General features: G+C 44.2%; 1 protein-coding gene across 13 annotated transcripts in view; it reads right to left on the bottom strand.

Moving 5' to 3' along the window:
• The window catches only part of EXTL3 (exostosin like glycosyltransferase 3), a 130,783-nt gene extending 105,782 nt beyond the window's left edge, over positions 1-25,001 (bottom strand). For 8 of the 13 annotated variants that reach the window (XM_055809956.1, XM_055809967.1, XM_055809962.1 and 5 more), the window contains exons 1-2: positions 24,733-25,001; positions 2,172-2,246 (exon numbers count right to left, since the gene is read on the bottom strand). The gene's annotated coding sequence lies outside the window, so the exon portion shown is untranslated. Of the gene's footprint in view, positions 1-2,171; positions 2,247-7,732; positions 7,916-24,732 lie in introns of those variants that run through there. The other 5 variants (XM_055809960.1, XM_055809961.1, XM_055809965.1 and 2 more) reach the window with 2 other exon arrangements.
• Between the last annotated feature and the right edge of the window lie 259 nt (positions 25,002-25,260).

Here is a 25,260-nt window from a genome sequence, read left to right as displayed (position 1 = left end):
TAACTGCTCTCATTTAGCTGCCTTAATTGCAGTTGTGAGCAGACACAGACCACACAAGCACGTACACAGCTAAGCCCGATGCTTGCACAGGAAGCATCAGACCTACGCTCGCATTCATACAGATGATGCCACATCCTCATAGGAAGGGACCTGCAATATAACCTCCCACAATACTTAAGCTTTGCTGTCAAGCCAGGAAGCCTCAGGTGGTGCTTGAAGATGAGTCTCCTGAAAATATTTTTATATTCCAGTCACAGCCCAGTTATTTAGCTATTTAGGGCCACAGAGACAGTCTTGCATCAGAATGACTTGGTAAGGACTCCCCTGAAACAGGTTATTTTCCCACTCTATTCCACAGCAATCACAGGCAGACTGTGTTTCCAGCATCTCCTCTGTTCCATGTCTCTGCCAAGAACAGCCCTTCGCTCAGTTATCTCCTACTGACCTAAATTCATACACATAGTCTTCTTGCTTTAATCACAGTCTTTTGCCCTACAAAAGGACTCCAAACCTGAAATCCTTGCCTTCTGTATCATTCCTCCAGCTTTCAGGCCCACAAATGTGTAACAGCTTCTGATGGTCAATGCTGAGCCTGCTGCACATGACACCAGCCATAATAAATGTTCTGCAGGCCAAATTATGCCCTCGGGGAAGTCTACGCAGCCCTGTGGCCTTCTGCAGACTGCACAGCTGTCAGGCTGCAACTTACTATGTTCTACGTAAGATATGCAAGGAGAAAGAAAATTCAATGGTATTGACTTATTTTAGCTACTGAAGTCAGCAGATCTGACTCTAAACGCACATTGGGATTAGATCTGTCGATTAAGACCATGGCATGATGGCACCATTGGTCAATAACGGCATCATTTGTTCTTCACATGACCTCTATGCTACTCCCAGTTTTATTATTCACCACCGTGTTTGTTACAGTAGCTATGTACCAGCCAAGAAGAGAGTCCCCACTGCGTTTGGCACATTACAGAAGGAGGGTAAAAAGACTGTCCTGAATCCAGGAGTATAACAAGCTAAATCAATGCTGTAACATGTAGGAATAGAACATCTGAACCAAGGACATCCTGCATGTCACATTATACTGGTCAGATACAGGAGAAGTCAGGAAGCTACAAATACATAAGCTTGTTTTTCCCCTTCTCCCACAGAAGCGCAGGAATTCTCTGCCCTGCTCCCAAGATGTATTTAAGCCAACCTGATGACACAATGCAGTTTCAGTGTGTTATTTTGTCCTTGTCTTTCATTAACAAACACCCTCAGTTTTAAAATTCATCATCCCATGTTATCCTTAGGGCAGTCGCCTGCTAGGACTGTTATAATAAACTTAATTGGGCAATGGTCTCAGTCAACTGGTACAGCTCCCACACTCACCTGTTGTGTCTGCGCCTGTATTTTACAACCAAAAGTAGAGTGTCCTCCTGGCTGGCGGACACCTACAGTATGCAGTTAACTATTTCAGTCTGGCTATGCCATTGCATCAGATGGGCCAAGATGTTCCAATTAACCAGCACTTACTAGCTAAAGTCCCTCACAAGTAGCAAGTTTACAAGTATTTTGTAGACATAAAGCATACTCATTATTACAGCCCATTATCATGCATGCAAGATATTTTAATGTGTAAAAATCCCCCATGAAATAACAATTTTCTCCTCCACTTTCAGAGAAAACCTGCAATCCTTCCCATGAACTAGGCAACACTTTCCAGCTCTTTTTTTCTTACCCTTTCCAGCCCACAAGTCAAGCCAAGCCTCATTTGCCTGATTTCACAGCACAGCTTTATGAGTAACCCCTACATGTGTCATGGCAGGCTCCTCACCCGTCCTCCTCACCAAGTTCAACACCTCCAACAAAGCTGGAAGAGAGGAGGTGAACCTTCGCTCTCCTGACCCTACAGCCTCCTCCACTCTGCAGCACGGGAAGCCACATCAGCTCTCCACTCTCCTGAAATGTGCACACTACTGGAAGCAGGATATATATAAAATTTACCACTAAGAGAAGCTGGAGCATGCTCCTCCCAAAACACCAAAAGCCAAGGAAGCTTGTCTTTCTAGGACAACACTGTCCAAGCATGCAGACCTAACACTGCACCCCAGTGAAGTCAATTTTAAGCCATTAGGCCCTACAGAAAAATCTTGTTCTTGAAATATTAAGGTACTCACTGTACAAGGTGATCAACTGGAAAACGGGAATCTGTCCCTCTTCTGTACCCAGCTCTCTACTTATTTGTCTGGAGCCTATTAGAGAAGGAAAAAAAGTTGTAAATACAGACAAAGTGACCAAAAAAATTTATTTTTTTTTTAATCAAAAATTAGTTCAGCTAAGCAATGCAAAACAGACACAGACACACACACCCCTGACACTGAGGTCAAGAACTGAAAGAGCCTGCAAAGCTCACAACAAGGTCTCTCAAGCAAATGCTGTGATACTCAAAAACAGCTATGGTACCAGCTGCCTCTGGAGGCTCTGAAGAAAGTCAGACCTGATCCAAGCCAACAGTAAAGCAAGATATTTATATAGAGACTAACAGCAACAGCTACACAAAACCATTTACTACAGAGACAATGAAACAGCTCTTTGTGACACATCCTGATCACCAATGCACCATTACACACGTGGCCAAGAGCATTACACAGGAAAACAAGTTCTTCCTCACTGGCCACAAGAACAACTTGATCAAGACACAGCCCTGAAGGGTTAGATGGGCTGAGATCCAGCATGCACCAAAGAAGGTCTTTTAATAGATTGGTTGTTTCAACACACTTTATCCCCTTAATAAGGAGCCACTGCACTTCTGCTTAAACCCATTTTGATTAAGCAAAAGATTACCCATAGAACTGCACTGGGATGCAGACAAAAGGAAAATCCGTTGCTAGACATACATGTTAGTATAAATCACACAGAGACCAATTATTCTTCAGGGAAACATTAAATCCCTGTTCAATTAATAGACACACCTCTTAAGATGAGCATTAAATAATTCTCTACGATGCACCAAGACAACTGGCTACTTCAGTAAATTGGAATAGAAATAACGCCATATAACTCCCTACCACATCACCCTGCCGACAAAATCCCAATCAAAACTTGCCCTTAAAACAACAAGAGGTCAGTAAGGAGGGATGGGAAGCAGGAATGTTACTACTGCAGGGCTATTGTATGCTTTTATTAAAGACTCCTCATCAGAAAATTAAATGAAATGGATACCTTTCATGTTTATCAATAACAGAGCTAATGGTTTTTATGTAAATGCCATTACTTTCAGCCAGATCTGCAACAGACGCAAGCTATAAAGCCCCATCTCTCCCCTTGGAAGTGACTCCCCTTCAGGCAGCCAATCTAAATGCAAATTATAATCAAATGGCAAAACCAAGAGTTTTTCTGGATGATACTGAAAACGTAAAGCTAGGGACAAAGCATACCTATTTGAGAACAACCCTCCTCTTCTGGAAAGACCTGCTGAACCCATGCTGCTTTTTCATCCCAAATACATACAAAAATTAAAGTTCAACTTTGTTTTCTTTTACAGTCATATTATTTACCTATACAGCAAAAAAGTATCATCTTCTCATCTTCTTCCATGCTATTGCCCTCTGTGTCAAAACAAGAGAGAAAATGTTCTTCTACCAAGCTACAGAGAGAGGATATCTCTCAGAGATATTTCACCCACAATGGGAGCATCTCATCAGCAAGGATATTCAACCAGAGCAGTAATAAAGCCCCAGGTGGACTTGGCAGAACGAACAGCACTTCCAAGGAGAAGCTTCCCCCTGAAAATGCGAAATAGAGTTGTTTGTGTAAGTCAGAGGAAAAAGGTGTTATGACAGGGTGGTTATTAGGAGGCGGAGATATAAAATCAGCACAAGGAGCACCATTCTTGTAGTGTAAAAGGTTTTTTGAAGAACTCTTAAATGCTGACCCCTGCCTGGAGCACCTATCAAGTCAGGTGCTTTGTTGGCACTAATTAAAACAAGGTATTAATGGCAAATCTGAAATCAACTAATATTAGAAACGGCACTATTTAGTAAGTAGAATGCACAAAGGAGAAACTAATGATCAAAACAAAGGCCAGAGATATGACAACCTGGCTACAGCACCAGTCTGCAAGTAAGTCTCAGAGGGGACTTGCTTTAACTACCACAAACAGCTGAACACCAAAACTACCATTCCTAAGAGGAGCACATGTCCTTGGAGGGATGCAACTAATTAACAATACAGCTATATACATGCTCGTTACATGGGTGAAGAGCACAGCTCATTGTATGTTTGGAAAGTGCATACTACAGGAATAATCATCGAGCAGAACCTTGCTCATTAACATAAAAAACCGAGAGACCATTTCTGCAAACGGATGGATTTTGTGAATTAGCCAGTGAGAGAACATGCAAAGCTGGGAAGCCAGAGAGACAACACAGCCCAGCAGGCACCTGGCTGACTTCTTTGGCTACCTGTAATTAAATTATTTATCATTGTCTCAATGTCTGTGAGTGAATGTGCAGCCTGTAAACAAAGTACCTCCTATTACACAAGGCCCTGAAAAATCTGGTTAGTAGAGTTTGACTGCCCATCAAAAGCAGTCATTAAATTAAAAAACACAACCCTGATGACCTTCTCTCAGAAACTTTTCATGTGGGCCAGCCTTTCAGAATACTCATCAATTTCTTTTTCAGCTGTTCTGACATACTTTGAGGTTAAACAATTACTCACAGATCTATTGTTTCATGCACCAAAATGCTGGCTTTCAGTCCTCGATCATGATTTGGAATTGCTAAAGCTGCCTTCTCCCTCTCCTCCTCTACAAGCCTGGTGAAGCAAGTCTTGGTGTGTAGCCACACGGTGAGCCTTTTCGAGCAAAAGCAGACTGGGGCCCCAACTTCTTGGTGCTTGTCAGCACACTGACCACACGCAGGATCAACCTGTGAGCAGTGAGAAAAGGAAGCCCTTCCAAAAGAAGCACATCTTCTCTTTTCCCCATTTTGGACATTTCAGCAATGCAGTTCACAGTACAAGCCCATGAACAGATGTCCTGGCAGAAGTGGCGAGTAGCAGCACTGGGGTGCAAACCAGCAGTCAGGCAGAGCAACTTGGGGAGACAACTCTGCTGCTCCAGAAAACACACTGTGCAACCACACAGTGGTGCGTCAGTGGCAGTGCCACTCAGCCACCCAGGATTTCACACCCAGCCACCATGCACAAACATAATCTGATTTAGCAGTCATGTTCCAACATCAGCTGTCAAACCACAACCACGGTACACTTGCTGTAGCAGTGTGCGCAGCAATGTGCTTGTAAACCAGAGCTGTTCCTGTAGCAAAGCTACTTCCTCCCAGAACTGAAGATTCAAAAATCAGAAATGGCATATCCATACATCGGTGCCCAGCCACGCCACACGCATCCCAGCCACCACTCGCACACTCCTGTGTACAACCGGGACCACTGACTTAACCAAGAAGTTACGTGCCAGCAATATAAAGATTTTCTTCTGGGTGGCAGAAACTTCCAGCAATCACTTAAATTTTTCAATTTTACAATTTGAAATTTGAAATATTTCCCCTTGCAAAATGCTTCCTAATGGCTCCTGTTCGTAGCTGTAAATTTCAAGACCATGCTAAATTCACTTGGCACTATATTTTTTATTTTTCCCCAAAACACTTTCATCACATGCACTCACACGCAGCGTGGCTTCCCCCGCTAAGGCTCAGGGTTTTCCCTTTGCAAGAGTTCAGGTTTATGCCCACCAAAACGGTCTGTTCAGCAGTCTTTTCTTACTGCCTTTTGTGAGAGTCTTCATGCTATGACAAACGTGTAGAAATGCAAAGCAGAAGTCCATACAAAAAGAAACCAGTGTGTGAGGTAGTTTTGTCTTAAAAAAAAGAGAGGCAGGAATGACTTATCACCTCATTAAAGAGCTCCAGTCTGCATTTTTATTAGATATATTTAGACACCAACGGTTAAAAAAAAAAAAAAAGAAAAAAAGAAAAAGCAGTTATATTCTTAACATATGGCCCTGGATCAGTCACATGGATATAAACGAAAATAGGCACAGCAGATTCTCCAAACACAGGCAAGGAAATAATTTTAATGGTGCACATGACCTAGAAAATTTCAAGTAATACCAATTCACACAAAGGTGTGACAGAATTCAGCTACTGCAGGGCTGTGCCTCGTCCCCATTCTCCTGCATCGCATATGTCTGTGTATATCACAGACGCTCTTCCTCCCTCTTGCTGTCTCCTGTAGTAACTCCTGCTTGCTCCTAATGAACACTCACAAACTGTATCCTTCTTTCCAAGGAAAAGAAACTGCTTTCAGCACTGCCTGTAGGCAAAAGGTCCAACTAATGCTGGACTTTGCAGCATACCATACCTAAGGCATCGCAGCGTTTGCTTGAACACTTCTTGGAAACACACCAGCACTAAACTAGGGTTTTCACCACTCTCCTGCGCCAGGATCTCACCACACCTTGCAGTTAAGGTATTTCTCCAATACTCCTGTTGGGCTGTTTTCTGACTTCTATTACATAGAGTTTGAAGAGTTCACAAGCTGTCCAGTGCAGTAAAAAGGCAAGTCATGCTGTATTCATTTTCCAGTGGAGAAACTGAGGCACAGAAGACTCATATTCTGCCTAAATTAATTTCCTGTCTCAGTGGTAAAACTGAGCTGATATCCCAGGCATCAACCTCTTAACTACCAAGCGTCTTCTACGGCATTGCTATAGCCCAGTGTCATCCCAGGCAGCTCCCTCCTCACTCTAGCCTCTATCCTGCAAGAAATATGCTGCTCCAAGAGAAAACTTGTTTCAAAATCAAGAGTCCATGTATATAATTCTGGCCCACACAAAGCAGAAATTACTAATGTAAGCGGTACCTCCCTAGCTTAATGGCAATGATAAATTATGGCCAATCATATACATGGACACTTGCACTGAACAAAACAAGAAGGCGCACCCAGAGCAAGCATGCCTTGCAACCACTAAACACACATTTCTGTGCTGTACATGGGCAGCAACTGCTGTCCAGAATATTTTAACAGCAGAAAGTGCGCTGCTTGCTGTAGAAGGAAAACGCACCACCATCACCACCACACAAAAAAAAACTGAATACATTCCTCCTCATAGTCAAAGCCAAAACATAAGAAACAAGCAATATAATTATTTCCACACAAGGAGGAAAACAAACCCAAGAACACACATACAGAAAGAAACAAGCCTCCAAAACTCGATTTGCAAAATAGTTCATGGACTTCTGTGCAGGATGACAACCTCACAGAAGTACTCAGGAACAGCAAAAACTACAGATAAGCCAACGCCAAGGCTGACGCACACTGCAGAGCCCTTAACCCCCCCCACCTCCTCCCCACCCCACCGCTGGTTAGTTCAAAAAAACCAAAACTCCCCTGCCCAACATCCCAACAGCAGTGAGGCCAGCTGTAATACATGCTGGCTCCATTTCAAGTGCTGACTCTGTTTCTGCCCCCCACTAGTGACCCCATCATAGCCTGCAGCAGTGTCTGCACCGAGGCAGCACCCCAAAGCCAGTGCAGAGCCTGCAGAAGTGGGTGCCCTAAATACTGCACATCCTTCAGCACGTGACTGTGTTTCAGTTTGCCTAACGTCACCCTTTCTGGAGTGGCCTCTATTACAAGCAGAAAGAAAAACATTTTCCTGACTTTTGCATCAAGCACAAAATGCATCAAGCCCATCAGGGACTGCTAGTCCACGCACCTGCCCAGTGATGATCATCCACAAGAGGTACACCATCCTCTCCATCCCAGGAGGATACATTCAATGTGTCTGGTCCAGAACCAGCCCAGGTTCCCCAGCTGGAATAGTACTGGACCCCAAATCCTTGAAGGCTGCAGGCAAACAAGCCTTCAGCAGGAGCGGAATCAGGCTCTCACCCCACTGTGCTTCCTCCAGATAGCGGAAGGGCTGCTCAGACACACTCACTCTTCACGGACAAGTAAAAGCACTTTAAGGAGGGCTTTTTTCCCCTCCCTTCACTTTGTTTTAAATGGGTGAAGAATTTCCTCTGTGAATGCTCCCAATTGTGGCTCATGCTGAGTTATTTTTAAAAGCACAGAACCAGATTTTCAAGACCCTGAATGAGGAAATGCAAAGCTTTTATTAAGCAATAATAGCCCAGACAATGGTCACAATTTCCCAAGGGTCTGAACACCGCAGCTGACAATAAGCTTTATTCCTTCACAAAACCCCCTTCATGGGCTCAGAGGGTTTGCTTTGTATGATCTAGGCTCAAGTTAGAGAGTTAAAACAAAAAGCCCTGTGGTCGGTTTTGGTGTGATTTCCTCCACCAATGCACATCCAATCAGATAGAAAAATCACAGGGAAAAAGACCCTTTGCACTACCTCATTCCCTCCTTTGCTAGTGCAGCAAGGCCCCTCCAGGACATCACCCCATCCAGCTGGACCTTTCCCTCACGGATGGATCACAGCTGACAAACTGGCCAATCTTCCAGGGTCAGGAGAGTGACACAAAGCCCTTCCACTCTCTTATTGATATTTGAACCATCACATGATGACTCTCACTAAAATGGCCAGAAACGTACTTGAAACCTCCGACACGCTACCACATGGTATAATCACAGTGACATAGCAGCTCCTTCCTTCTCAGAAGGAGCTGCAACTACGAGGAGCTTGTACAGTCTCCAAAAGGACTCAACAGCCAAGGTCTGGCCTTGTGCAAGCCACTTCTCATTCAATAAGATGGTAATCAGTTATGGCCAACTGCAACATTACACCTACACTAGCTGGTCTGACTGTCTACAGCCAGCAAAAGCAGCAGACACTTCTGGGGTGCATAAAACTTCATTAGTTCAAGATGTCTACTTAGTACAAGATGAGTGTGCTACAGAAATGGTTGTTTTTCTCTGCTGACTATAAAGCAGACCTCATAGAAAGAAAGAAAAAAAAAAAAACAACAAAAAAACCCAAAAGAGAAACAACTTTGTAGACAACTGGATCTGTTACAAAAGAATCCCAACCTAAATGTCTCCCACTCAAACGCAGCCCTCACCTTAAATAACAAAGACACTAACACCATAAATTGCAGAATCACAGAATGGCCAGGGTTGGAAGTGACCTCTGGAGATCATCTAGTCCAGCCCCTTGCTAAAGCAGGTTCTCCTCCAGCAGGCTGCACAGGATCACGTCCAGGCAGGTTTTAAGCATCTCCAGAGGAGAGTCTTCATCAGTTCTTCAAACTAGATTCCTTAGTTCTTCAAACCAAAACCAGAGTGTTTCTATCCTCTCATCACCTCTCCTCTTCCTTGTCCCAGCAAAAGCTCGGTGTGGCTGCACAGCAAGCTGAGGTTACAACTAATTTCAAAAACAAGAAGAAAGCTTAGATTCAATCTGATCACTTTCCAAACTGGTCTGCCACACAGCCAGGAGGGAGAGATCACAGTGCCTCATTTTTCCAGCTTACCACAGTTTGAAGGGTTTGTGAAAACACTTCCTAATCTTCTACGTATCTATCAGTCAGTCTGTAACCAAGACAGCTTATGTACCCAAAAGGAGAAAATACTTCAGCACCCTTCACAAACATCTGCAACACTCCTGCTGCTGGTGTGCCCTCACCAAAACAGCCTCCATGAGCTGCAGATGTGCTATATGAGTGCCTACTGCATCTCTTTCCCCCTTCCACTACTCATAGAGGTACAGACACTGGAAAATGGTTTCAAGTTTGTGTAAAACTTCTTAAGGGAGAGAAGGAAAAGGTGTTTAGACAATCTAATTCAAAATACACTTCATCCCCTTTCCTTTTTCAACCCTGCCTGTAAAATCAGACATAAGGAAACAGCCCTACCATCCTTCACTTTTTTTACCATAAATTTCAAGGACTCTTGACTCAATGTAATCCCTTAACCTGGCTCAAAATGCTACTGAAAAATTATTAATAGTCTGCTCATCTTTAAAACAGCAGTCCATGTTACACATGCATGCAACTGCATACTCTGTCCAGAAAAGTATGCAGAAATTCAGGATATGTGCCGAAAATGGATGTACTCAGAAACTGAGGATGCCAAACACACCCAGATATTGCCATTCAGAGAATTCACAGAAGCACTTTTTGTGCAGCAACATCTGTAAATTAAAGCATATTATTTTCCACCCTCGTAATCAAGAGATTTGCTAGATTATCTAGAGATCTGTCTGATCATGACAGACAAAGCTGTTGAACCTCATGCAGCTGCCTGAAATGCACACTCAGGCAACGAGCTTACTCGTGACACCAAACAATAAACACAGCCCCTTCAGCGCTCACTTCCAATTAACAAAACTCCTGGTGCAACGAGGAAAGAGCCCATCATAGCAAGAGGAGTGCCCACAGGTGACAAACGTGCATGCCAGCAGCCGCTGCTTGGCAGACAAACTGCAGTCCCATCTAACAAAGCGAGGATCAGAGACAGACTGCAGTCAGTGCTTCATCTGTGGTCACCAAGAAGCCAGAGAGACTGGAATACCGTTAGGAGGCCAGACAGAACTTAAAATGGCAGCCTTGACAGCAAGTGTTAATTTCAATTAACAAGCTGTATTTGCAAGGCCAGGCTCCAAAATGCTCCTCAGCATCCAATCACCTAACTGTTGCTTAAAGACATGCCGTTATAAGAAGGTATTGGTTACCTGCTGGCTGAATAACTAAATCCTAGCCAGATGCTTAAACTACCAGCAAATGGGTCAGTCATATCCTACATCATTCAGGGCCCTCCAACAGGGAACAGTCATGCACCACCACTCATGCACCTGTGGGAATGGTTTGAGAGGTTCCTCACAAACCCATTTGTTAAATGATACTTCATTTTGTGGTTCAGGGGAAGGCAAGACACAGCCCACCTTGTTGCTGAGAAGCCTTTTCATTGCTATCTTTCCAAATCATGTTATGCAACAAGTAATTCACTCCCACACATGTAGGAGCAAAAAAATGCCCTTCAGCATTAATAACAACTCTAGATTACTGTAATCTTAATAGAAATAAGATCACAGAAATTTTATTTATCACTCTGCAAATTACTTAAATCAAGCAAAAAAAAAAGTACAAGATTAAATTAAGACTCCTTTCCAGCTCTACCCCTCATGCTTGCCTGTGGAAGTACACACAACAAAATTAAATACAGTTGTTAACTTTCAGGTGCAGTATAACAGCTATTTATTGACCTACAGAAGATCCAAGCACATACCTCAAAGAGCATGTGCCAAGGATAAGTTATTCCAGGTACCTGAAGAGACGCTGCTCTCAAATGAGAGTGGTGACAGATACCATCTTTGGAAAATTCAGGACTGTATCGTGCTGAGCCTTCATTGCCATCAGTGACCTCTACAGTAATACAATAAATATTTTAGCATATAATGAATTTGCTGCATTACATTTGCTCTCATACTGAAGATCAGCTAGGAACTGATGAATTGTAGGCGTAAAGCTCACACAAAGCTGAAAGCTACAATGGAGATCTTCCTGCCTGCATCAAAACTGCAGCAAAAAGCTGGGGGTGGGGGTGGGATGGAGGTTAGGAGAAAAAGAGGTGTCTTAAACAAACAAACCCTCATGAGCTCACCATTCACATAAGCTTCCACCACATTCACAGGACCAGCAGTGAGATCCCTGCAGTCACTCAAGCAGGACGGGTGCTGAAGCTGCATCTTTATTGTTTTGAATCCCAAGATTCATTTCTGCCAGCAATAAAACTCTCAAAAGTAACCTTAAAACCCCATAAGCTTCCCAGGAGTTCAAAGGACAGGCTGCATGACAGCTCAGAAACATGAGGGAAGTTGTATGTTTTAGCTCCAGTTCTGCTATCAGCTCGTTCAGATGACTTACGACTTCAGACACCTCTTTGCATCTCCACTTCTTAGCCTGCTTGGAGGCATCAGTGCTTTGCCATTTGCAGTAACATCTCCAAAGCACAGAGTTCTTCCTATCTCCTCAATCCATGGCAAGGAGATGCCAGTCTCTTTCTAGATACCCTTATCTGTACAGAGGGTAAAGCATCCCAGAACACATGAAGCTGGCAGATATCAGCACTGTGTCTGCTGATCTACACCACAATCTCAGCCAGCCAGATTGTCTCATTTTTTGGGATCTCATTTTCAACAGATTAAGAGAAATTATCCCACGGGCATGGTAATGGACCAGAACGCAGGAGATCATTTCAAGACATCTGCAATAGCACACAATTAACAACAACTCCTCAATTTTGTCTTGTCTTATGACCTCACTCATTAGGAAGAGTTTTTATCACCCTCAAATAACATCTTTACAAACACTCCCCCCCCCCATGTCTCTGCCAAGTCTTTCCTTACTGCCATTATAAGCCCGAGGCTTCTCTTACCTTGACACCATCGCAAGGGGAAGAAAGATGTTAATTTCCTCCACCATCTGTAATGAAACTGCCTATAGACACACGCCAAACAAGCTAGAATTACACCATTAATTTCAGCTCAGTCAGCTCACGCTACAAACTAAGTCAATATTTGACAGATATTTAGCAAGGACTACAGTTTATTCAAATTCAGTGCATTGTGCCCACAGAAGCAGATATAGCAACGGATGAGAGACAGCAGGACACACTGCTTGGGATTTGGGGGACAAACACTAAATAACCACAGAGTTCTTCTGGTTGGAGACCTCCTGTTATCAAAAAAAGGGGTTAAGGGAATGGAAAGGCCACTGTCTCCTGAGATCAGCCCTCCAAACCAGGCCTGCTTCATGAGCAACAACCAGCCTTCCTGCTAACAACAGGATGGCGAGTGAGAACATCTCATCTTTCACGGGCAGGGTTGCTAAGGCGATCAAACAAAAGGCCCGTTGTCTGCACCAATCCAGTTTCTCAACACAGCCCCATCACTGCTAGCTATAGGGCAGTTCAGCCCATACATGAAGCTCCAGCTAAATCCAGTCTCCATCAATAAACCAAGCTCTCTGAGCAGTTAAGGTTTTCTGTTATCTTCACAGCTGCTACACAGCTGGCAGAGAACAAGGAAATTCTGAGGAAAAGGATTTATGTGAAAGTAATGCCAAAGAGCAGGAAGTCAAGTCAGCAAGCAGAGTGTGAGGAATAAAATAACAATAAACGGAACAGATCAAGCACAACTTCACTATAAACTGCAACGGGCCCACTCCTTCTACTCTTAGTTTTCAACAGAAAACATGGAAAAAATAAGATACCATCAACTGCAGGACAGCCTCTCAGCTTCCCACCCCTTTCTGTGATTTTATAAGCTTCTGAAATCCAGTTGTTTGGAACAAGCACATCCCAGCAGATATCGATGCTGTGAGTCAGCAACATCTCTTCACAGATGTGATCTCTCCCAAAGCGACTGTTTTTCACAACAACATCTCCAGACCAAGTGCAGCGTCAGCGCGACTCGCTCTCAGAGCTTTCTGCCAGCACTGTTTAGAGGAAGAAAAACTGCTGAAACCACCCAGCATGCCAGGTTGGTTAATGACATTGCAAAGAAATAGGTTTACTCCAGATTGTGTTAACTTTTAATACAAATCTGCTCCAACTTCGAAGACAGAGATTTTTTGCTTTTCAATATAAAAAGCTAGAGAAGATAGAAGCTATTCCTTTAACTGCCACTTCAATTTCTCATGATAGCATCTTCTTCCCTCCTCTATCATCACAGAGATATTAAAGCTTCCGGATCTCTCTAAACCTGCTGCATGCACTGGTCCATCTTGCTAGCTGGCAAAGTTCTTTGCTTAGAGAAGCCCTGGGAAATGGTGCCAAAATTGAAGATTAAAGGAATAGGTCAGTGAAAAATCCCAAGAAACAGACCATCCCAGGGGAATGGGGGGAAGTGTTGATACAAACCTCCCTCTTACACAACCAACCACAGTTAAGTGCCCTCCTGTCAGCAGATGCAAAGCATTACACAGGTCAGAGCTGCTACCAGGAGAGAAAGCTGCTCATAAAAAACCAAAGCTACATGAGCAAAAACTAAGTGTTCCTTGTTTTGTACATAACTATCTGGGAGAGGAGAGTTCAAACACCCAGTGAACAGTCCACATGCAGCCCAAACCAGCTGCAGAGCATGGAGCCTCCCCAGTGTTCCTGGACCTTGCAGGGAACTAATTTTGTTTGGCAAAAGGAAGGCGCCTGCAAAGACACAAGATCCAAATTCAGAAGAAACCCTGTTTTGCTGTGCTGCAGCTCACCAAAGGGATGGTTTTTGTTTTAATTCAGTTGCAGAGTAGAACTTAAAAACAAAAGGATACATATAAAGGCTTATAGCAATGTTTTCTCACACCCCTGGACAAACTTTTCAGCTACAAAAGCCCAAGGAAATCACACTGACAGCAGTGGACACCTAGGTATCCTTCATTTGAAAAGACAAAGAACAAAGCTCTGCAGCATCTGGGAATTAGAAAGCCTGACAGATTTCACTCTTGTTTATCCCCAGGCAAATTAGCTACTGTTTAAACATACAGCTTGGGCATTACATCATCTGTTTGCAGGGGATATTTTTTTTTTTTTTTTTTTTTTTTGTAAAGCTAAACCATTCTTGTGTTCACAGCTTGAGGAACATCACTCATTCCTAACAGACTCAACAAAATGAAGGGGTGGATCAAACTTTCTGCAGGAGCCTTGCAAGCAGGGAAGCACACACTTCAGCTGCTTTGCAAGTTCAAACAGTAGATGATCTTATCTGGAATCTAGCAGGAAACAGAGTGCCCCTTAGGTTTGTCTATTCAGATTAAAGGATGAAAAGCCTACATTTTCAAGTTATGATGTGCAAAACCCAGCCTGGCTTGATATCACATACCCTTCGGCTCACCCAGCTCCAGTTCAATGTGGATCTAAGGAGACATGCGGTTGGGTCCCATTTGATTCTTACACTTGTTTCTGTCATCTATCCAAATAACCCCAGCATTTCAGCTCTTCTAGATACCATGCTGGCTTAATGGATCAGACAGAGAGACAGGGAAGGACCAGCTGCAAACTGAGCTACTGGAGTATTTTTGGTGTCTGTTCTCTTGTTCCAGCTTGGACACTCATTTTGGAGACTTATTTTCCCTTGAGAGACACAGATCTCCATCAGTCCAATATTGTTTCTCAACAATTGGCAGAACCCTAATTTTGCAGCACCTGCTCTTTGACGCTTGTTTCAGAGTTTTCTTTGGTGTATTTGAAGGACCAGGCTCTCACAGCCTCTCAAGTACAGCTTTGGAAAACACACAGTGCAATGGGCTCTCATGTGAAAACTCAAATGCTGAGCTGATCCGAGAGATTTCACACAATCTGTTTATCTGACCCTTCGATCTCAAGAGCTGTCAAATTTTAGAGAGGAAAAAGGAAGAATGCCAGGAGAGAATTTCTAAAGAGTAAAACGAAGATCCATTGGTCTCATCCTCAAGAAGAACAGATTTCACACAGGCACACAGTTTATGTAGAGCAAGGCCCCCAGATGCTTGACCTTTCCCTACATACCAAACACACAGTGGGCTGTGACTACAAGCCAGTGACATCAAGGAGTGATATTATTTCACAGTACTTTTACTAAATTTTTTTTTGGTAAAAAAAAGTGAGCTTTTTCCCCCCCCACCCTAAACCTGCCAAGGTTCTATGACCTAATTACATTACAACTTCTTAAAGTTAAAAAAAAAAAACACACACACAAAAACCCACCACCACACCAAACTAAAAAAAACTAAAAACCAAACAAAACCCCAAAAAACAATCCAAAACCCCAAACAAAATGCAACAACAAACCACAGGCCTTTCATCATCACACCTCTAGACATTCAAAAATACAGTGAGAATTTCCTCCTTAGATTAATAAATGCATAAAGCATTATTTAGAAATAACACCAAGGACAAGCAATTCTAGCTAAAAAAAAAACAAAACACCAACAAACAAAAAAAAACACACACTCAAAAAAACCCCAACCCACCACACAACAAACCCCTCCAAAATACCTCACCCAACCAACCAAAACCCCACCCCCTGCAAAGTTTCAAAAAACTACAACTGCAGAAGTCCTGTTAAAGACAGCTTAACCTTTAAAAATGCCAGAACTGTAATGCACACAGAAGAATAGGTTTTGCTGTCAGAACGCAATTAAAAGAAACCCAAACCAACTCAGTTCTGCTCTATATCAAGATAGCCAGGAGCTGATCTGGGAGAAAGTCAAGCAAACAAATTTTCTCTCAGAGATTCCAAAAGGTCATTTCAAACAATTACTACAATGCAATACTGAAAACAACATATGCCAATTCTTTTTTTCAATTTAACAAGATATCTTTACTGCTCTAGTTATTACTTGCAAAAGGTAATAATTCCAAGGATCGCACAGCCAGCTAAATAATTATATGAATACCAACGAAGCATTAAAACTGCTTTTCAAAGCGAGCAGGCTACACAACTGTTTGTTTCCTCTTCCTCTCCCTCTGCTTTTACATAACACAGTTCCCAAAACAAATCTCATCTACTATTAATCTCAGGCCAGAATGAAGACATTCCTTCCCATGTATGGGAAATAAGGAGATTATTAATTTCACTTCTTATGACAGAAAAGCAGAAGTCATAGTAAGAAGGCCTCAGAATAAAAAGTCACTCAAAGTCAATGAAAAGATGTGCCAAGGTCTGAAAATATTTGTACCAATACTGCATGTCTTTCCAGTTGTCTCACTACCGAGCAGCCTTCAAAATGGGGCATTTTCTTCTTGCTGTGCAACTCCAGTCCCCATTAACGGGAACTGTGTCAGCACAAACCTCGGTTTCACCCAGCAGCATGCAGGAACTGAAAAATGAGCATCCTATTCTAGTGACCTTCATAGTCATATCCAAAAGCAAACTATTCTTGTCCATTCAGCGTGTTCATTTATAACAACTACCCCTGCTTCATTAAATTATCCTCACTGGTCCTAAGCAGATTCTAGATTTGCAGTAAAGACAAAACAGCACTGGAACAGACCTCAAACACAGCACAGCAGCTGTGTCACTGTCCCACTACCTATTCTTTATCTGCCCAAGCCCTGCAATGCTCCACCACTCCTACTGCTGCCAGGGGAAGGGGTCAAGTACATACAGGCATTGTCCTCCCTAAGTGGCAGGTACACATCCCAACCATTCCCTCCAGCACCAGAAGAGCAGCAAGCCCAGCTTCTCGCTGCTCTGCCTCTCGTTTTGCCTTCTGAGTAAGGGAAACAAGTTACCTTCTACCAGGCACCTATCCCTCATGGCCTTGGGGCAGCAAAATTCAAGAGTACCAGAGATGGGTAAAAATATCACAAGACAAAGACATTCCCTGTCCCCTGCCAAGTGAATGGGTCTCCTCCTCGGGCACTGCCAATGCTCATCTCTCACATCCTGGGAAAGCCAGGCTGGACTCAAGACAGGAGTATCCTAATGCAGGAATATTAGGACAGTAAACTAACTGTAAGAAAAGGGGAGAAGGGGTACCTAGCAGTAGGATGAGGGGGGAAGTTGCTAAGAGAACCCCCTACCTCCCCCAAAAAATCCTACAAGCAGTTTGCTAATAGATTATCAAAATTAATCTCTTCACTGAGGCATCATATAAATGACAGGGACTGCAGAGCTGAGCGAGGGAAAGGGACCAAGGCCATCCCTTCCAGCAGCAAGCTATGAAATGAGTTCAACCATATCACAAATCTCCAATCCAAAGGTCAGTGTCAACAGGTACTGGGCTGTACTTCCCAACATCACAGAAGCTCTGCGATACACTCTGATATTACGGAAACATTAACCTCTATTTCCCGAAGATTTATGAAGCACAGAAGCAGGGGAAGCTGACAGAAGGCCTTGGGTATAATCCCCTTTCTCCCCAAAAGGCTCCACATAAACATACCAATAATCTGAACACAGTATGAGTCAACACAGAGCTCCCTCGATACACACACAGCAGCATTTGGTAAACAGGCTAAGAATAGGCACAGGGACAGCAAAGTGTCCAAGCAAGACATCCCTGCAAATCAGCATTGAACTCACAAGAAACATTTGCAATACTGCTTTTGCTTTAATCAGCCTTAAGAAGAGGAAATTCACCTCAGTTCTTTTTATAATACCACTCTATTACATTTGTCAAACAGCTGCTACTTTCTCTCCCAGATATAGCTGCTTTCAGTGGTAACCAAAAGGATCACCGTGTCTGCGCATGTATTATAGATCAGAGATGCATATTAAAACAGACTTGAGATCCGCCTAGAGATTACCTGTCACTCCTTCCAAGTCAATGGAATTATACAGAGACGCAAGTTGGTGCAAAGCCTGGGACATACTTGTATAAACTACTCCAGAAGATGCACTGGGCCTTGCTGCCTCAGAAAGGTCGTCCAAAACACAAGCTCACTAAGACAGACATTCAACTGATGCAAAAACATCTTCCCTGACATCTCCTTTGTTGCCTGGCCTTTCTAATCAAAATCATCATCGTCCCAAACAACATAAAAGCCATTTCTGGGGGAAAAGCTGGTCTGATTCTTGAGGGCTGGGGAGGAAATTAGCTGCTGTTACAAAAGCCTTGAGATACCTGCCAGCTCCAGCCCAATCATTACTCCTAACTAACTACACCCTTGAGACACTTACAAAAGGCTTGGTGCTATTCATCACCGCCACAAAATAAAAACAAAGTCACAAGACCCTGGGCACAAATGTGAGAAACCAACTGCAAGATTTCTTTGAATTATTTTATTATTATTTTCATTAACTTTTGTGAAGAATCCTAAGATTAGTATTGACAATAACACTTTGCAGATGATACGGATTTACAGCTTTCCCGTGAAGAAAGGTAGCCTCAAACTTCTTTTATGGGTAAGAGCCATAAGAAGTTTGCAGACTACAACAGCACTCAACAGCAAAAAACCAAGAGCTTCGGGGTCCATCAAATCCTACCTGCTCCGCTAGAAAGGAGCCACATTAGAATCAACTCTATGTTCTGCTTTTAGTAAGATCAACGAAATAATAACCACTCAAGAGTATTACACGGACAGCTCCTGCCTTTCTCCAGGTCCTTGGTTTTGTTTCCTGATGCAGGGTTGAGAACTTGCAAGGAAAGTCTTAACAACAGCTAATTGTCAGACGCCACAGTAATTAGTGGCAACTTTCCAATGCATCCATTTCTGGCTGGTTTTCCGATAGCTGGCTCCTCCTCAATCCCCACATTAAAATGAAGGTACACAAGGTAGGCGGCAGATTCATTTACAAGTACCAAGGTCTTCCCAGGAGAGATGCCTAAGGAAAGAAATATCTTACCTAAACAATGCATGGGTTGTGTGTTTTTTTTTCCCTTCCCATTTGCTATGGGGCTGCTATCTTTATTAATAATCTGAGAACAATGTTAACCTATTCACCGACATATACTATCAGATGTACAATGCATTTCTGTGAGCCAGTGGGCTCCCGTACCACATGTCCTCTTCATTTAGAGGTACTTTGCTGGCCAGAGAGAACAGGATCATGCTGTCCTGTCTTCTGCCCACCTGCTGGTTACACATCACAACTTTGATGTTACTACTCCACCAATATCAAAGGTTTCCAGTGATTTTATTTGCAGATCCTTACAAGTTTCCCTGCAGACAGAAAGCCCTCCCATATAGCAAATTCAGGACTGTTCTGCTAGACTTTATAGACCCCTTAGAAAGCAGCTCACACCATTGCTCTATATGTTTAGGTTCTGCTCTCAGCTCTGAGGCTCCCCACTCATTTGGCAGCTCTTCTTGTCACAAGCTCCAACGCTTTCATGCCAACCTTTTCCAGGCATCATCTGCATGTCAGCAGTACTCCACAGCATATACTCCACTCAACACCAACACAATCCAGAACACATCACTTCCCACTAAGTGCCTACACAGAGCAGACCTGCAGTGTAATTACTTCCTCACACCCAATAATAGAAACACTAAAAGACATGTACAAATTCCATTTTCATCCTGATGCACTCCTGCATTACATATGATGCGGAGGCATTTAATCAAGGGAGGAAAAGAAAGAAGTCTTTCCCACACTCAGTGACGTGCTTAATTCCATCACATTCAAATCTGGACCCAGAAGGTGGGGTACATATGGGATGGGGAAAAGAAAAGCTTATCTTACGTTGAAAATTGAGACACGTTGATGGGACAACATAATGGAGGGTGTTGATGGTTTTGATTGTACTGCCTTTATATAAGCAGAGGACCCAATGTCCACATTAAGTTACCAAACCTGAATTAACCATCTATTTGACTGGACCTAAAAAGTACTCAGCCTGTCAAGAAGCGTGCCTTAAGGAAGGCAACAAACGCATAGAACAAATATTTCCTGCTCCATGGCATTTTGGCTTTCAAATAAATATAATTCACTTCCAAATGAATCCACAGATGACCAACATACCAGTGTAGATTTGAGATGACTACATAGCTCCACAATCCTTTCATGTTACACAGAAAGGCTAACACAAAACAGTAAGAAAGCTCATCCGACTGAGTCGGACGTCAGAATATACACTTCAGCACAGCAATACTCGTACCAAAACACAACAGCAATAGAAACAAACCTCAGGCTACCTGCACTGCCGCTATCCCTAAGAAGAAAGTCAGGTAAGAACATACCTGCAAGTATTTTGAATCATAAAAGAAAGCATTTTATGAAACAAGAAAGAAAAAAAGGCTAATCAACTAGAAACTGTACACAAAAAAAAGGAAATAAAAATGTTACTTGTGCAGTAGGAAACCTTATTTTGTATTAGAAGAAACTTGAGAGGGTTTATCAATGCTCATGGGTTAATCCCATGTTCTGATACGACTCTCAGGCAGCCATTGGCAAATGCACCAAAATTCATTGGGGGTGGGGGGTGGGGGGTGGGAATAGGCAGACCCCCTCAACTCCAGGCAACCAGATCCAAACCATTTAAGAAACTGACCGTAAGGGCAGAATTTCTGACACTCATTGAAACACACACCTTAAAGAAAAAAAACAAAAACCAAAACACCCCCTCCCAACCAAACACCAACAAAAAAACCACAAAACAACTCCTTTACATCCAATTAGTGGCTACAACCTGTTAGTTTGGAGATTTAGGGTTCCCTCCTGCCCAACAAACATAAAAGACCAATTTGTTTGATTTATAAGCCTGGATTTTCTGTATTTCACTTGATTTTATCAATAAGGGCCAGATCACTTTGTAGTTTGTTACCGGTTACATCAACACAGCTCTGAGAAACTGATGTCCACTCACCAGGAGTTAGCAGGGGCAGATGCCAGCAGAGGGAGCACAGCACACCTACATGCATCTTATATTAAAGACTCAGTATCGTAAACTTCCTCAGTAAACACTAAATAAAAAAAAAAAATGTAAAAAACTGGAATTTGCTTTAAAATTGCTACAGTCTTGTAGGGAATGACCAGCAAGTCAACGCAGAAGCTACAAAAAGTCCTTTCAAATCCATTTGTGATGGATTAGCCAGTCCGCTAAACTGTTCTTGCTGGTAACAGACATCAATTAACTAACAGCAATGATTTCACAAAAATGGGATTTCAATTTGCACTTCAAAACTGGCCCTGCAAGTGCTGTGTAATAACATCAATTTACCTGGTTGGCCAGCGCTCAAGGCTTCCTACACCCAGACAATCCAGGGATCAGTAAGCTCCAAGCCACGGAGCTGTGCATGTTTCTGTCTTTATCCTTCCTACCAAACCCCAAAACCTCAAAGTGGCTTTGCACCTCTTCCCAGACAGCATGCACCAACATCATCTGCATCTGACAAACAGCCGTCTAAGCTGCAGGAGCCAAACTCAACCACGACAATCCCCAGTAAACAGTACTTTCAACTGTTCTTCAAGAAGAAAACTACAGGCTCTTCGCTTTTGAGGATATGTCTAAATTGCAACTCCGGAACTGCAAGCATATGCATGCTAGCTTTAGCCCAGCCTGTGTCAGCACAGGTTAGATGAGACAACTGGAAGTTCCAGCTGCATCCCCCATATCCCATGTGAATGCTTCCCCAACTGCCTAGCCACATACAAGGAGAGATACACCTGTCTATACTGAGATGGTGCTATCTTAATATGCCTATGAGTATCACTTGCCTTTTTCACACGGCAGCGAACAAAACCCCCACATATTTTGCTTGTTGGGTGGTTAAGACATAGGAATCCCAGTGTGGGTTAGGATTCACTTGTTACAGTAACGGCAAAAATTCCACCCTGGGTTAAAACCTCATGGTCAGGAATTGCTTCAAAATGTTCAGTTTGTTCCTGCCCGAACAAACGGGTGTTTAGCACAGACACAGCTAGAGAAGTGAGACAGCGAGCACTGGGAAAACCTATCTGCCCATCAGGAGATGACATCCAATGATCAGGAGGTCCCTTCCCATTCAATGTTTTTGTGGGGTTTCCAAAGCAGCAAAATTGCCTCTGGACTAGTAACCAATTCACATTCGACTGCTGTGATCTTGGCTTCAAACAGCTAACATGTGGGTAGCTGCATTTCCCACCCCAGTGAAATCATTACTGTGGGCAGGGGGAGGAATGCCCTGGGAAAACTGCAAAGGCAACTGGGAGAGGTGATAGGAGTCAAACAACAAGGAGAAAAACCAGGCAGCAGAGATTGAAACAAATACACACAGCCAGATGGGGGCGGGGGGGGAAGACTAAAAACTTCAGATGGTGTATCATGGCATTTCAAGACATAATAGTCATGGACGGGCTCTGGCTCCATATATGCCAGCAAGCCCTGGGAATGCATCAACATTCAATTCATCAGCTGAACAGTCCCAGAGAGATCCACATTACAAATATTCAAGGGAACATGACAATGATGATCTTTCCCATCCCATCTGAACAGCACACAAACAGCCCTCCAATTTTTGCCATATATCACTGAGAAACAGCCTAAGTGAAGGCAATTCAACAATCATGTTTTTCTTGTTTTGTGTATTTCCTGCTTTTGCTCTGACTTGACAACTGCCAAAATCTATCCTCACATGCAAACAAACATGAGAGTCAACAGTCTCCACTTGAAGAATTCAAGAAAACTGTTTTGGACTTTACTTCTGCAACAAGATATCAAGAAGTTCAAGAACTATCTGTACCACAACTGAGCTGCCAGAAGAATTTGGCTGTACTGTGCTCAAATGAAGACAGTCAATCACCGCTGCTCCTGAATCTCTTAACACCAAGCTGAACAGATGCAAACTCCCATTTCTGGAATGAAAAACTGAAAAGAGGCGGCATCCCAAAGCCATGCGTGAATACAGATAAAGCTGCATATAACAACTGGACTCTCAGATAGTACATGAAAGTTAAGGGATTTGTCAGGGGGAGAACACTTCTCCCTTCCCATCACTACATAATCAGACTGCACTTCATTTCTGATGCTACATCTGCATAAAAACTAGCTTAAGATTTGATAAAACCCAACAACATACAAAACACACCCCCTGTTCCAAGAACCTTACTATCTGATTTCTCCATGAAAACAGAAATATCTGTAAGATAATCACTTGCATGTAACCCTCCTCTCAGGAAACAAAGTTACTTAATCTTCATGCCAATGCTAGACTTGCAGCATGGAAACCTAAGACATTTTAAAGCCGAGCTATCATATTGGAATATCAGCACATACAATTTATCAGGCACACGCATAAGCAGTAAGAGATCAGAAACTAGTCATTGACACTCAGTGTTCGGATTTTAACACACAGAGCAACAGAACAGCATATCTAAGTGCTTCTCGGCATCATTGTGAATCCTTACGACAATTTTAACCATTTCCAGCATATCCAGGCTACAAATTGGTTTGCTCTGGGGTGTTAGGCACTCAGCAGCAACGTATTAACCCCGCACTGGTGAAATTTTTGATTGAAGACCCCTATGTTTTTGAGCAAGAAGAGACCTCACGTGGGGAAAACAGCTGGGGATAAAAAACATAACATGAACCTCAACTTCAGCAAACAATTCCCAGGACAGCAATACGAGCATACCAGAAACACTGAGCAGTCCGGAGAGACAGCAGCCTTGTCGTTTCTATCCTTACCATCTCGCAAAGGCAAAACCCCAGCAAGAGCAACAGGGAGCACACACCATTCCAGGGAAACTCGCTGCCAGAGGCAGCGGCAAGGGCTTTATCAAGTTTCCAAGAGGTGGGACAACCCTGCGAGACGGCGACAAGCGCAGCGGGATCAGCGCTTCTGGTGCCCCTCGAAGCCGGACCAGGCGCTAGGCCTCAAGCCCCCCGTACCGAAACCGGCCTCAGAGTGGGAGGAACAGGGCGGCCCCGGCCCCGGGGCGGTAGGCGACGTCCCCCCGAAGGGGAGGAGATGTCGCAGACAGCCAGGGGAGAGGGGACGAGGGGGACTCTGGGCCGCCTGCGCCCCGGCCCCTCGCAGAGTTAGTTGAAAGAGGCGGGAGAGGGCAGGGGGCAGGCGGGAAGGCTGGAGCCTGTCAGCAGCGCCTGGGCGCCAGGTGCCGTCGCAGCCCTCCCGCCGGGAGGGTCCCCAGAAGTCTAGGGACCCTCTCCCCGCAGCGTCCGTCTCCCTGTGAGACCCCCACAACGCCTCTCACGTTGTAAGGGACCCTACCCCCCGGCCTGCCCCTCAGGGACGCCCGAGCCGGGCCTCCCCGCACCGCCGCCTCAGGGGGCTTCCTTCGGACCGTACCACTCCCGTCACTCACCCGGCCCCACCAGCTCCCTCGGGGGTGGCGGTGGGTGTTACCGCCGCGAGTCGCTCCCCCACCCCCGTACGTGGTACGGTCCACCCTACCTCTTGGCGCCCTCACTTCACCCTCCTGGCGGAGCCGCGGTCCCGGCGCCCGCCGCGCCGCTCGCCGCCAGTGGCTGGGGGGGGAGCCATAGCCGCTGCCTTGTCTTCCCCCTCCGTCCGCCCTCCCCTGCTCCCCCCCCCCCCCCCCGGTCCGGACACAGTTGGTTTGTTCCGAGAAGCCGGCCGGTCTTCTGCCCTAAACCGCTGGATCTCTCACGTCTTCGGCCATTTCCGACCGAACCGGCGGAAGTTGCCGAAGTGGTGGCGGAACTTAACGGCCTTATCCGAACTGTGGGCGGAGATAGTCGAACGGGCGGCGGAGAAAGCCGAAGGGCTAAAGGGGCGGGGAGCAGAAACGCGGAGGAGGAGACTCATGGCTCCGGAACCTGCCGAGAATAACCGAAGCACTCCAGATCTGCTCTGTCGCCAGCGCGGCGAGAAAGGGCGCAAACTGGCCAGAGCTCATGCAGTTAAGACTCGCCCTCCCCCGGCTCTGAGGAGGCGAGTAGGGCAACAAACCGAAAGAGA

This window comes from Falco peregrinus, chromosome 7 (assembly GCF_023634155.1).
Source record: "Falco peregrinus isolate bFalPer1 chromosome 7, bFalPer1.pri, whole genome shotgun sequence".
NCBI lineage: Eukaryota > Metazoa > Chordata > Aves > Falconiformes > Falconidae > Falco > Falco peregrinus.
This window is presented reverse-complemented; position numbering and strand designations above follow the sequence as displayed.